The 13,183-nt window shown below is 37.3% G+C and overlaps 1 protein-coding gene and 1 long non-coding RNA gene across 3 annotated transcripts in view; both read right to left on the reverse strand.

Moving 5' to 3' along the window:
- Positions 1-10,554, reverse strand: part of LOC116671770 (uncharacterized) — an 18,555-nt gene extending 8,001 nt beyond the window's left edge. Inside the window, exons 1-2 of the long non-coding RNA XR_004327357.1 lie at positions 10,545-10,554; positions 4,087-4,092 (exon numbers count right to left, since the gene is read on the reverse strand). This is a non-coding gene — a long non-coding RNA (uncharacterized LOC116671770). The remainder of the gene's footprint in view (positions 1-4,086; positions 4,093-10,544) is intronic.
- lsamp (limbic system associated membrane protein) overlaps positions 1-13,183 on the reverse strand; it is a 713,356-nt gene that overhangs the window by 359,768 nt on the left and 340,405 nt on the right. The window lies entirely within an intron of this gene.

The raw sequence follows: 13,183 nt of genomic DNA on the forward strand, positions 1-13,183 counted from the left end.
TTGTCTTAAATCCACCAGCCATTTTCATATTATACCAACATTTGCAGCATCCTGAAGTTACTAGGAGAACTCAGCCTACAGTAGGTTTATTCTCCCCAAAACAAGTTTCTTTTAAATTTTTAAAGAACTATACAAAAAAAAATCCCAACTTTTTTTGCAACTTTCTCTGTCCCCCGCAACTTTATTGCAACAAAAATCTTAAGCAACATAAGGCATTTTTGGGCAACAACAATCAAAAAAAACTGACTGCTTTATGTGTGGCTGTGGACTGAATAATAATCATTTCATCTTTCCAGTCGGTAGAAAAAAAAGTAAAAAAGTGCAACAGCACATGGATACATTCCCTGCCAAAAATACACAGCAATTACAGTTTGACCTTATGTGCTTGCTGCTTTTTAAGGAGCGCAGTCTAATTGCTGAAAAGATATGGATCGTCAATCACTACACCTGGTTAACACCGTAGCTTGAGATATAGGGGTTTTGAAGGTAAAAAAGATAAACACTTTGGCTACTAGTGAAGTGCATTAAGTTAATTTAACAACTCACTATAGCACCCAAATCAAATGCCATCAGATGGATTAGCAGCCTCTCAGTGGCATAGAGAAATGGTCATTGATTATACTGTAATAGAAACATAATCTAGACATGAAACCACAGTCAGCACCATCGAGTGGACACGCAGGGAGTTGGAAGTTTTGCTTTATTGTTTGTGCAGACACAAACAATAAAGCACATTAGGAAACATTAATAAAGATAATATCCAAGTCCACTAGGTTTCCCCCATCAAACATATCAACCTCCCATCAATGTCTAATAAGAGAGCAATCAGTGAATCCCATTCGGAAGCATCTTCCTTTTTGGACTTCTTTAGGGAATAAATATGACATTGCCTGATAAAAATCCACAACCAGAGAAGACAGTAATTACACTAGTGGGTACATTTACTGTGAGGCAGGGGTGAGTGACGATTAAATGTGAGAAAATAAAATAAGATAGATACTCTCTAATCCTCAGGGCTCCATCTTTGTGTCTCCGTGGTGTATGATTGCCTCAGGAAAGGCAGCCATTGTGTCAGTAATAGAAATAAAAAGCAGGACTTTGAATATGGCAGATTGTATTTGGTCGTTTTACACAAATAGTGTTAAAAAAAAGAAGTAGTAGATTCTAGGTGTACATATGACACATTTGACTCATTGGGATACTTATTCAACTTAAGTAGTGATCTCATAAAAAGCAGTACTTTGATGTTATATTTTGACATATCTGTTAAGCGCATGACTAAATGTAGAGTTAAATCAAGCATCATTATCATCCCTCTGGCAAAAAAATAGGCAGTTTCAAAGAAAAGAGGACAGTACCTGTTTTAGAGTATCAACAGTGCCCTGATATGATAATGCCTAAGATTGCACTTTAAGTAATGTGTTCCCCTGAAAGATTCCCTTTCTCTCATGTTGCTGAGCTATGTCTTACGGTAGGTTAAGAATGCTTGCTGATCTGTATGAAAAAATATAATCAATATCAAGTAACTCACCGTGCTGTGCATTTCTCACACAAACCAAAAGTACATTATCATCCCTTGTGCAAAAATAAGCAAACATATTTTACTGATGGCTACAAAACTGTAGCGATCCATGGCAATAATTTGAGAGAGGTATTTGCCAAACAGCAGTTTGTCATGTGCAGAAGAACAAGAAGTGTATATAAGATACCCGACAAATGCATAAAGGTATCATCTTTAAAATATTGTAATTGTTTAAATGTCTATACTGATATGTTTCATCATCATCAATTGACTAAAGAGAATTCTTGAAAACTGATTAACTCATTGTCAACTTTGGAAATCCATGTGCTTAGTTTCTGTATGTATAAAATACACAGTAATTAACATGCTTGCTTTCTTTTTAAACATTTACTTTAGAGGCGCTGGTGGATTTTGATATCTTTGGAGGGAGCAAGGGTAGTTGTTTCCCCTTGTCTTTAGTCTCTCTGCTAAGCTAAGCTAACTGGCGATAGTTTCCTATTTAGTTTACAGGTAGAAGAGTGGTATCAATCTCCACATCCAACTATTGGCAAGACAAAAACTGGCATATTTCCCAAAAATATAGTATTTCTTTATAAGGGTTTTACAGATTTATGTCTAGATAACACAATCATTGCAAATGATAGCAACCACTATGATGACAATTTGCTTTTTTTTGACTTTGCTTTAACATAGCAAACTTCTCTTGTAAAATATAGCTATGAAAAAAGCAATTACACAAACATCAAATTGGAATGAATCATCCACTAAAAGTGTACAGCTGGAACGATTTTGACACTTACCCAGACAAAGATACCAAGGCTTTTCAAGGTTTGAACCAGAACTAAATCTTACAGTATATTTTGCACCATGCTCACAGTGTTCCCACATAAGCATTGTACATCCAAGTAACAAATAACAATCTTCTGGTGCATTTTGGTGCTGAGGCCAGAAACAGCAAACCAGACACTCTGTTGAGTATGCTGAATCATCTCCATACATCATCAAGGTGGACTTACCAAACAATGATTAGCTGTCTCTCTGTGTTGGCTATGACTTCCACCGGGCAAGGATCAGGGCCATTACACTTTATCATCTCTAAAGCTAACACTGAGTTGATGGGCCAATACTTTCTCTTCACCCTCATTTTCTATGGGTTTTGAGTTTAAGTAATAATATTATAATGTTTATTTTAAATCACACTTTTCAAACTCCATTTTACAAAGTGCTTCACAAAACAAACAAAACAAGCCAGTCATAAAAACATCAGGTTTTTGAAAACTACAAATAAAAACTATTTGATGAATAAAAACCTGTACAGTGTAGAAAAGAAAAGAATTTTAAAAGACCAAAAGATAGTTCAAAAGGTTCAAGATCAACTAAAATCAGGATAGGCTCTTCGATAAAAGTATCTTTTAAGAAGGGACTTAAAAGAGATGACTCAGCTGACCTACTATCCTCAAGTGTAAGCTTGAAAGTCATAATGCTTTTTTGTCAGATTAAATATAAATTAAAGCACAATGTAAAATGAGTTAAAAGTGTTGCACTTAAACGTATCTTGAATAATCAAGCAGTGATTGAATACATGAAATGCATTTATGCCTCAGGTTTATGACCAGTTGGGCATTAGCAATAGTTCACACATTTCAGTTAATGAGTGTATTCAGCATATTGTTCATTCAGTGGTGTCTGTAATGTTATTTCAATTTTAAAAATGTAAAATTCAAAATGTCTGTCTGTCTGTCTGTCTGTCTGTTTGTCTGTGTGTCTGTATGTGTGTGTGTGTGTGTGTGTGTGTGTGTGTGTAGGGGGGGGGATCATTCAGCTAAAACTGTGCATATTTTTGCTGTTCATACATTATGCATTACAATCTGCTGAAGGTCACACTCCTCAGAAATCTAAATGTTTGGACATACAGTACTACAGGTGGATGCAGCGTGTGGCAGATGGATGCTACCTATGACACTGTGCACAGCGCTTTGCTCCCATGTAGATAAGCTCCCACTGCTGAGTTGTCTGGGTAAATGTGAAAGACTACTTACCAACACTATCTAGTTTAATGAAATAGTCTGTCCTTCATTCAACCAATGCATTTCTGCACATGGCCTCATTTTGTTAAATGTTACAGCCTTAGCTAATAAGGACTTAGTCACATTGGCAAGCCTAGTTGTTGCAATACCATGTTCAAACAGATCACACTGAATCACTGTTCACTGAAAAAAGATTTTTTTTGTAACATGTAAATATTAAACATGTATCTGTATTAACTACAAAACTATATTTTATACAATGGCAAGGCATATTCCCCTATATTAAAACACTTGTATGCACCTATTAAATTACAAAAAGCCACTTGTCCTTTTCTAGGCCACTGGGTTTTTTTGTGTTTTTGGGCTAGACAGAAAACCTCTTTCTCAACTTTGTTGTGTGACCAATAACAGAGAAATTATATTTCCCAAAATATTGATTGAGGCCTTTGTTGGTAAAAATACTGGATTTATTTCTTTGAACAACACAAGTAAATACATCAGCTTTAACTGCAAAACAACCATAACATTGATAAGTACACTGACCTGATGTTGTCTGCCAATGTTCTGTACAGCATTAATTGTGCTAGTGGGCACACTTGGGAGTTCAGGGTATTCTGCAGCCTATTTGTGGCTTCTCCAGAATGTTGAGCCACAGCAGGTAATGGCATGGCTTGCTGGGTGTTTCATTTTCTTGAACTGGTCTGGTCATGCTGGGCTTGGCTCTGCTGGGTGCAGAGCCTGTTATTCCACGGCTGACCGGGCATTTTGTTCACCTCAGCAGCCAGACATCATCTGTTACATAGACTACATTTACATGCACTAGGTTATGATTGTTTGTTATGGAATACTTCTGATACTTGTCCTTTTTAATTTATTGTCTTAATATCCCCCCTCTCTTACCTCCACCAAGACCCATGAGAACTGGCACAATAATAACAACAAATGCATTTGTAAAGGAACAACAATGTAAAACTAGAAGGATATTATGGTCAGACAGAGCCACAACTTACTGGAGCTAAACACTAATGTGGCATCTGGATAGAGGCATTTTAAACTAACTGGAAAGAAGTAATGTGAAACCGGCCTTAATTATAATCTACTGTAGGTGATAGACACTCAATATCCACAGCGTTGACAACACCGTCTGTGATGTTGGAGGGCCAACACACCTTTATTACTTGAGCCTATATCCCATAACCTACCTCCCAGCAACTTGTAATTCTGATCCTTCTTTCCACTTTTTAAAGTCAACTGTAAACTTACATTTCTATACAAACTAACATCACCAAATAACACATTTGTTATGTTCAAAAGTGAGGAAGATTATAGTAGAACTGCTAATTAAGCCCACACAACACAGAGAGCATGTTAAACTAAGAAAATTACTATGGACTAAAACTGTGCAATATGAAGACAATTTAATTTGGTGTCTGGCAGAGCATTGCATTCAAAGCAGAAGTTAAAAGAGAAGGAGGTGAGGTTAAAGAGGGAAGGCTCAGACTGTGGCAGACTGATTAAAATGACATTCAAGGTGTCAGATATGGTGCTGTAGAGAGATTTCATATCCTCTCATCTCAGATCCTGTTCCTAATGGACCAGATTTATGAGCCTAATATAGTCCACTGGACCTCTCAAATGGCATTCTAGAGGTCTCAGCTAAAGTACATGTTAAGTAGAATAAAGTGAGGAATGAGTCTGGATGAAGGATTCCGTTGCGTCTACATCTGAGAGGTTGAAACTATTTCTGTCAATGCGTAAATGAAAGTTTAAACTTCATATGATTATACGGAACGATTGACACATAATATGCAGAGATAAATATATCAAGGATATTTATTTCCCTATTAAAAAACATCCAACACATGAACGGACACAAAGATCTTTTCTCTTCACTGTGCAACATGTTATTCTTATGTGAGCATAAGGGGTGTATGGTTAAGGATAAACATGCATTCTGTGTTTGGTAGAATGTTAATAATGTAATTATAGGCATGCTGAAAACCTTCACTGCATCTTAGATGAATTAGGGTAAGAATAACTTGATTAACTGATGTGCACATCTGGGTTACCAATGTGTAAATCCTTAAATTAAGCAGTCAGGATATATAAAAAGTTACCGACTGAAACAAAACAGACAACAGAGCTGCTATGTACCGTACCTGCAGGATATCATCTATCAGAGTGTAGTTTATTCCAGTGGAGGGCAGGAGCAGCCAGTGATACAAATGGAGTGGATACAATTCCACACATCTCTGCATATGTAATACCATTCAACAGACTGTGGTAAGCAAGTATTACATTTACTCAAGTACTGGTCTCAAGTGCAATTGTGAGTTACATTAGTTCCTACTATTTGATGAGTATTCCCATTTTATGAAACCTTATCCTTTCTATTCTAAAACATTTCAAAGAGAAACATTTTACTTGCATTACTTTGACAGCAATATATATTCATTGCTTTTCGGATTACTATTTTATATATGTTTATAAAATGCAATGCATTGTTAAAGATGATTAAAAAAGCTGGGCATAAACTGGCCAAAACTGGGCTTTGTTCCATTTAAAAAAAAAAAAAGAATGGATTCTGCATGTCACACTGCGTTACGTTCCGTGACAAATTCAGGCTCACACACTCACCATTGTATTTTATATTAATCTAACCCCCTGTTCCAGTGGAGAAAAATGCATGTTGATATGTATTGCTTAGATGCTTATTGCTTTAATGCTAAGACGTTGTTAGGTAAACTACCTGCTTGTATCTCCAGCCTGTTATCCTTTCATACCAGCTAAAGCACTAGATCTACAAATTGGATTCTTTTAAATGTCCCCAAGGTGTGCTCAGAGCTTAGTAAAACTGCTTTCTGGTTGTATGCACCCTGGGCATGGAATGAACTACAACACATAATTACCTTAGAAGTGCTCCCTTTTTTAAATACCTTTCAAGGTATTTTACAAACTTCCCTGAATAAAACATGTTGCTGTTTCACTTAGGTGCCAAGTGTTATGCATATCACTGGTATGGCCTGTTTGCCTTTATTCTAGTTATTATTTCCCATGTGTTGCTGTTATGTATTTTATGTCTTCTACATGTGAAATTTGGTTTTATGTGAAACACCCAGGCTGAGAACCACGGTACTGAACTGCACATCAGTTTACCTTGTTTACAACAAACAAACAAACAAGGTAAAATGAGCTAGACCTCTAGCAAAATGCTGCTTAGAGAGTAATACATTGCTGTAAACAATCTAATAATGTTTTTTTTTATAAAATGTCAGTCACGGGTTATTTTACTTCACAAACAACTTTACTCTTGATACTTTATGAACATTTAGCTTTTGTACTTTTACCTAAAGCTGTTGTGCGTAGTTTCTGTTACCCCATGAGGAATTGTAAATAATGAAAATAACACTGTTGGCATGTCCACATGATACAAGTCTTACGTGATCATGCACATGCCCCAACCCTTCCTACACACAGTTGCTAGTAGCCACAGAGGACAGGGAGGAGTTAAAAAAAAAAAAAACATGGACTCTTCAGAAGAGGTAATTATCTTCACTCGAGGTTCTGCAGGGGAAAGTCACCAGACAACACAATCCTCTGAACATGGCCATACTAAGAAATACATTAAGAGTTGTGTGGAGCTGACAGTCTTGATTAGCTTTGTAGCAACTCATTTGGCACTTGCTTGAATGTAACAAACATTCTTTAATATCAAAAAGTTACGCACTAAAGCTTTAAGTAGGATTCCAAGTGCATAACTTGTAAAGGGGATACCTTTACATTATGGTATTGGTACTTGTAAGCTCTGAGTACTTCTTCCACCACTGTCAACAGCAGCACAGTAACTCTCATGAAAGTGGGAACTAAATCAGGCTGTTATATTATACTATTTCATTTTATTTTATACAACCCATTACAAGGTGGCCTTTAATGATGAAGCCAATATAGCCAAACGTAAACCTAAAATGCTCGCGCTATATTGCAGAAAGGTCATATTGAAGTTCTTTTTTCATTTACTGTGATGGGAAGAAAAAAAATAAGCAAAAAAACAACTAGATTCATTTTCTTCAATTTGTGCCAGGGACAAAAAAAATGTTGATGGTTGCACTGGGTGGTGTGCTGAGAGGACACACATACCGTCAGCACACATGGACACAGCGTGGTTAATCCTGAGCTGTGTGTCAGCTGGCATTTTCTATTCTAGAGGGAAATGGGCTGTGACAGACATTACTGCAGCACACACACTCTGAATAAGAAAGTAGCCTCTGCTTGTATGCTGGAAACACACTCAAGGTTACACAGCACTCCTAACAAAAGGAAGAGAAGAAAGAACAAAACGATAGATATATAGCTAGATAGCTAGATAGATATATGTGAAATTATGACTTTGACAAAGTACATCAAATAACAGCAAATACAACTGACAGATCGCTAATTAGTATATTTCTTACTATTGCATAAGAAAAGAAACATGTTTTGGCAAAGGATGACTTCCTTGTTGCTAAAACACACTTTGCACTCTTATGTGTTTAACTAAAGGAAGATGTTAAGGACTATTCTACCAGTCCAGCTCATAGGAAGTCCGGCCGAATGTGTCTCCTTTGCTCCAAGGCTACATAATCTGAGAACAAAACCAAAACCAAATTTTACAAGCTTGGGCACACACATATGCCAGATGTGCAAGCAAAATTCACGTAGTATAGAGCTAAATGTATGTAGGCAAGATGTCACTTATAAAAAGCACCTCATTGTATAATTATGGACCTGCTGCAGGAGAACATTATTATCAACTCTCAATCAATCTGTATTTCCCTCTCTGATGAATTAATTAAGCCAAAATGCATCATGTTATATCCAAAACTGAGCATCTGCAACATGTTAAAATGTAATTACAACTATCTGGCAGCTGCCAACAAGTCTCATACAAGTCCCAACATTGCTGCTATGTTCATATCCATCAGCAGTGTTGCACTGCTCAATAAACCAGTGATAAACATTAAAACATAGAATTAGTGTGTACCAGGTGCTTAAATCATGCAATGCTAGCAACATTTTAACAACAGTGTGCCTACCCCAACTGCTAGCCCTGCAGTTATACCAGATACATAGCCATAACTAGTTAATGTTGTTGTGCTGCATTCTTGTTGTAGTTGGTTAACAAGTGAAAGCAAATACATTATAATACTTGTTTAAAATTTGCTAAATTGATTATGTTAGTGTTAAGATTGGATTTGTAGCATTGTCGGGTTTGACAGTAGTTTTCGAATTACGCATGTGTTGGACATGTGTAACTGCTCAGATTATTTTTGACTGTATTAAATCCAGGTATTCCAGTTCAATGGATATGTTATAAATGCTGGCTTTTTGGCATGTCTTACTAATGCAATGGAGCCTTCATTATGTTATTAATAACACATGCTTAGAAATGGTTTACACCTCAAATTTTAATACTTAAATAACTGATAGAACCCTCAACTTTGCAATAGAAAGCACTTTTATGTTAACTTGTTATTAGATTCATTTTACATGACGTCACTGACAATAATTGAGTATAGCCAGCAGGCAGACCGGTAGCCAGCCATTTGAGCTTGCCTATGTCTGCTGATTATCTGATCACCAACAATCCCCTGGCAGTGCTACTAAACACCTACAATATAATAACTCAACGTGTGTTCAAAAGTATTCACAACAAACACTGCCTCCAAGGTGCTACTGCTTGCATATATGATCAAGTCACCATGGACACTGGCCTCAAAGTCACTGTGTAGTTAATACTACATCACTTTGCAATTTCACACTACACAGCTCTGTGTTTGTAATAGCCTGTGTTTGAAATGTCCAACAGCCACTTGTTCTGCCTCCAAAGTTCAGGCAGCCTTGTCTCCAAATCCAAGCTGCAAAATAAATGTGTTCTGCTGGTATTTTATACTTGACACAATAACCATCTCAGATTCATTGGTTTCTACAGATGCTGTTGCAGCTTTTTGGCCTTCACTGACTTCACCATGACTTTAAGGTCTTACTCCTGCACTGCAGTGATCACCACAAAGTCGAATACCAGGCTTAGAATTGATTCTGTTCCATGAATTGGCAAACAAAGACAAACATTTAAAAGATGTTGATAAATGGGGGTTAATAGGCAAAGGAAAGCACCTAACGGCCCAAGTAAAGATGAGTTCCTGTCCCTACCATCACCTACAAATATGAAACATCCATGCAATGTTTGTATTGTTTTGTATTGAGACAACGTAGGACACATGTACACTTAGTTTTAAGATACTTTAAATATGCCAGTTTGAGTAAGACCCCACAGATGAACTATAAACACACATGCTGAATGTTATTGCATTTGGATATCCAGGATTTTGGCCAATCAGAGGACATCTCACAAATAATGGAAAAAAAGGATAAGTATAGTCTCAACTTTGTCTTCTTAATCCGCTGTATGCAGCACACCTGAATGCACTTAAAACTTCCTATTGGAACAAGGACACTATGACTTGTGAAACACAGGTGTAACTAACAGCATCAATAATGTCTGCGTTCTATTTAGGTGCACCAGCTCAAGTGATCAGGAATAGTGCTCACTGGCATTTGAATGGAACAGAGGCACCATTAACATTATGGATCAAATGAGCTTGTTCTTAGTAAGTCAAAACATCTGTTAAGAAAGTACACCACTGCACTTATGAAAATAAAAAAAGACTACCTGTGGTTATACAAAGACATGCAACCATGACCAGTACTGATAAAAACAGCCTTTGACAGGGAGCAGGGCCATGTGAATGAAATTGAGCTGACACCATCGTAAATCATGAAACTCAATGCTCTGCTCAGCAAAACAAAACACATATATTGACATACACAGTACATTAAGACACTCAGGTAAAAGTGTTCATAAATCGTAAGCAGAGATCATACGAGGTGGATTCACTGAGTCATCAGTTTATTGGAGGCAACTGCCCTGCAATAAACCCAACGACTGTGAAGCTGACTGTATACTGTAATGCTCAGTATTTTGCTGACATTGTGATAAAAACATGTTGATTCAACTCTGTAGTTGATTTTAGTAGTGTACTGCCTGCAGTAAGAAGTGAGTGACATTAAATATGATGTTATTTTTAGATGTTTATAATGGTATAATAACTGTTAGTTTACATTGCATGTGTGTAAATGGCAAAACATAATGGATGTGGCTTCAGCGGCACTTTTTAATTTAATATATCCAGAGAGAGAAACATTATTACTGGCCCCTTGGGGAATAAGGAAGATGCCACGCCAATATATAAATTATAAAAATTCAGAAGCAGTCATTAAGCAAGTAAGTAGGATATGTGACGCAAGGTAAAGTTACACAGCAAAATGATGCATGTAAACACTTCATAAAATAATTTCTCCAATGCATTTAGTGTCACAGGATTAGTGATGCACCAAATCCAGAATTCAGGTTTGGATTTGGCCAAATATTGGGCTTTTTGACGGGGTTTGGATTTGGCGAAACCTTAGAATTTTTTTCCACCGAACCAAACCCCAAGGAATCCACAGACAGCAGCCAAAATGCAGCAACTTCAGGTACGGCAACGGAAGGACAGTCACAGCTAAAAGCTTGTGTTAACCAGACAGTGCCTCTCCCGGACTGTCAGCTGTTCTCTCGGTAAATGAGTCTCCCTACTTGGGACGGACTGGGACAAAAATTCAGCCCTGGCATTGTAGCCATACCAGCCCACATAACCACGTCCATGAAACCCCACCCACAGACACGTGTATTCAGTAATTACGTTTGTGTACAGATGATGAAATAGTATAAGCAGTACCTAATGTAACAGATTTTTAAACATTAAATGTAAGTAACTGACAAACAATGCTTACTATTTTTTAAGAGCACAGGTTTATAAAAAATTGACACATAATACCTATTTATACCGTTTGTATGCTGTTAAGTCATTCTCTACAGTATGTTGTATCTTTGTTGTCACTGTCAGTGTGTTTGATTGTCCTTGTTTCTCTTTGTTGACACTGTACATATTGTCTGTCTCGTCTTATCCATTTTAACGGTTTTGCGGCTGTCTGTGATTATCCAGTACTTCAGGGTTTTTCCTTGCTCAGAATTGGTCTTTGGGGTAACATAAAGCAAGAGGGTTCTGGGGTCCTCCCCTTAAAAATGTTGATGGTAAAAGACTTCAATTCCTGCATTCTTATACATTTTTAGGCACCAATTTTTTGTAAAAATGTCAATATTTATGACAAGGAAATCACAAAATTCTGGTGGTGGATAACAATTCAAAATACAAAATATAATATAATATTATTATATTCAGCAGTCCAGTAAGGGGGCTTTTTACATCTGGGACATGGGCCGTATAAGACAACACTTGACCCCAAAGTCCAGTTGTTTTTTTAACATGAACAGGGCTTATGGTAACTTTTTACCCAAGGAGCATGTTTTGCTCCCAAGTTAAAAATGTGGGATTGACTTACATAGGCTACTGATTTAACTGCTAAATTGTACAATAACACAATCATGTTATGAACACAAAACGTTGTGAACTGTAATGTTTACTACATTCTATTGATCAAAAATGATCAGTGATGTTGAATTTAGCCTACAATGTAATGGACCACCACAGGTCATGCACACATGTGAACTGTGGATTAATTGCAGTTTAACCTATAGTGTAAAACTAAACACTATGTGAATCAGGCACAGTAGAAAGACAGAGCAGAACAACGCTGCTTGTTCAGGGTTTTCATGTGTACTCCTATAGGCCTACACTTCACATCAGGCGTTAAAACTAACCGTGCCAAAACATTTAACGCGACAACAAGACATTTTTAACCGGTAATGAAACTGTCTCAATTTAATACTGATGCTGTCAGACAGCCGGGCGGACAGACAGCAGTTGGAGCTCTGGCTGAGCTCTGCGTCTGTCAGCAGCGGTTTCGTGCTGCGAAGCTGCCGCCCCAGAGCAGCATGATCACCGGGAGGGTCTGGTTCAGCCAGAACTCTGTAAACGGAGATCCCGTTTGAAGGTGACGTGCTTGATTTTGACTGAACATCCCAATTTGAATAACCTCTTAATGGCAAAATGCTTAATATTTATTAGCCTATTATTATTAATATGATTATCATTAATATAGCAAAATCATAGTGAAATTGTTCAAGCGATAAAAACCTGTCCTATGCGGCCTGTAAAGACAATTTATTTGTATATTTGAAAAATAAAATCTGACCAGCCAATATTTAAAAAAAAAAAAAATTGTCCGACCACTCTGGCATTTGCCAGAATTGCCAGATGGCCGAGCCACCCCTGATCCCTACAGTGGGAGCAGAGCAACCGATCGGCCGGCCGCTGCATGTTAGCTTTAGTTATCTAATTTCACCCACACAACATGCCTTCATTATACACTGGTTGGCATAACCTCCAACAATGTAAAAAACGCGTGTGAATTCAACATTAAGTTGTTACATTTAACCTGTTTTAGAGGCTGTGGACGTTGTAAAATGTCACTTTATGAGTTTTTTTAAGATTAATATGAGTTCCCCCAGCTTGCCTAGGGTCCCCCAGTGGTTAGAAATGGTGATAGGTGTAAATCAAGCCCTGGGTATCCTGCTCTGCCTTTGAGAAAATGAAAG

The sequence above is a fragment of the Etheostoma spectabile genome, chromosome 3 (assembly GCF_008692095.1).
Source record: "Etheostoma spectabile isolate EspeVRDwgs_2016 chromosome 3, UIUC_Espe_1.0, whole genome shotgun sequence".
Taxonomy (NCBI): Eukaryota; Metazoa; Chordata; class Actinopteri; order Perciformes; family Percidae; genus Etheostoma; species Etheostoma spectabile.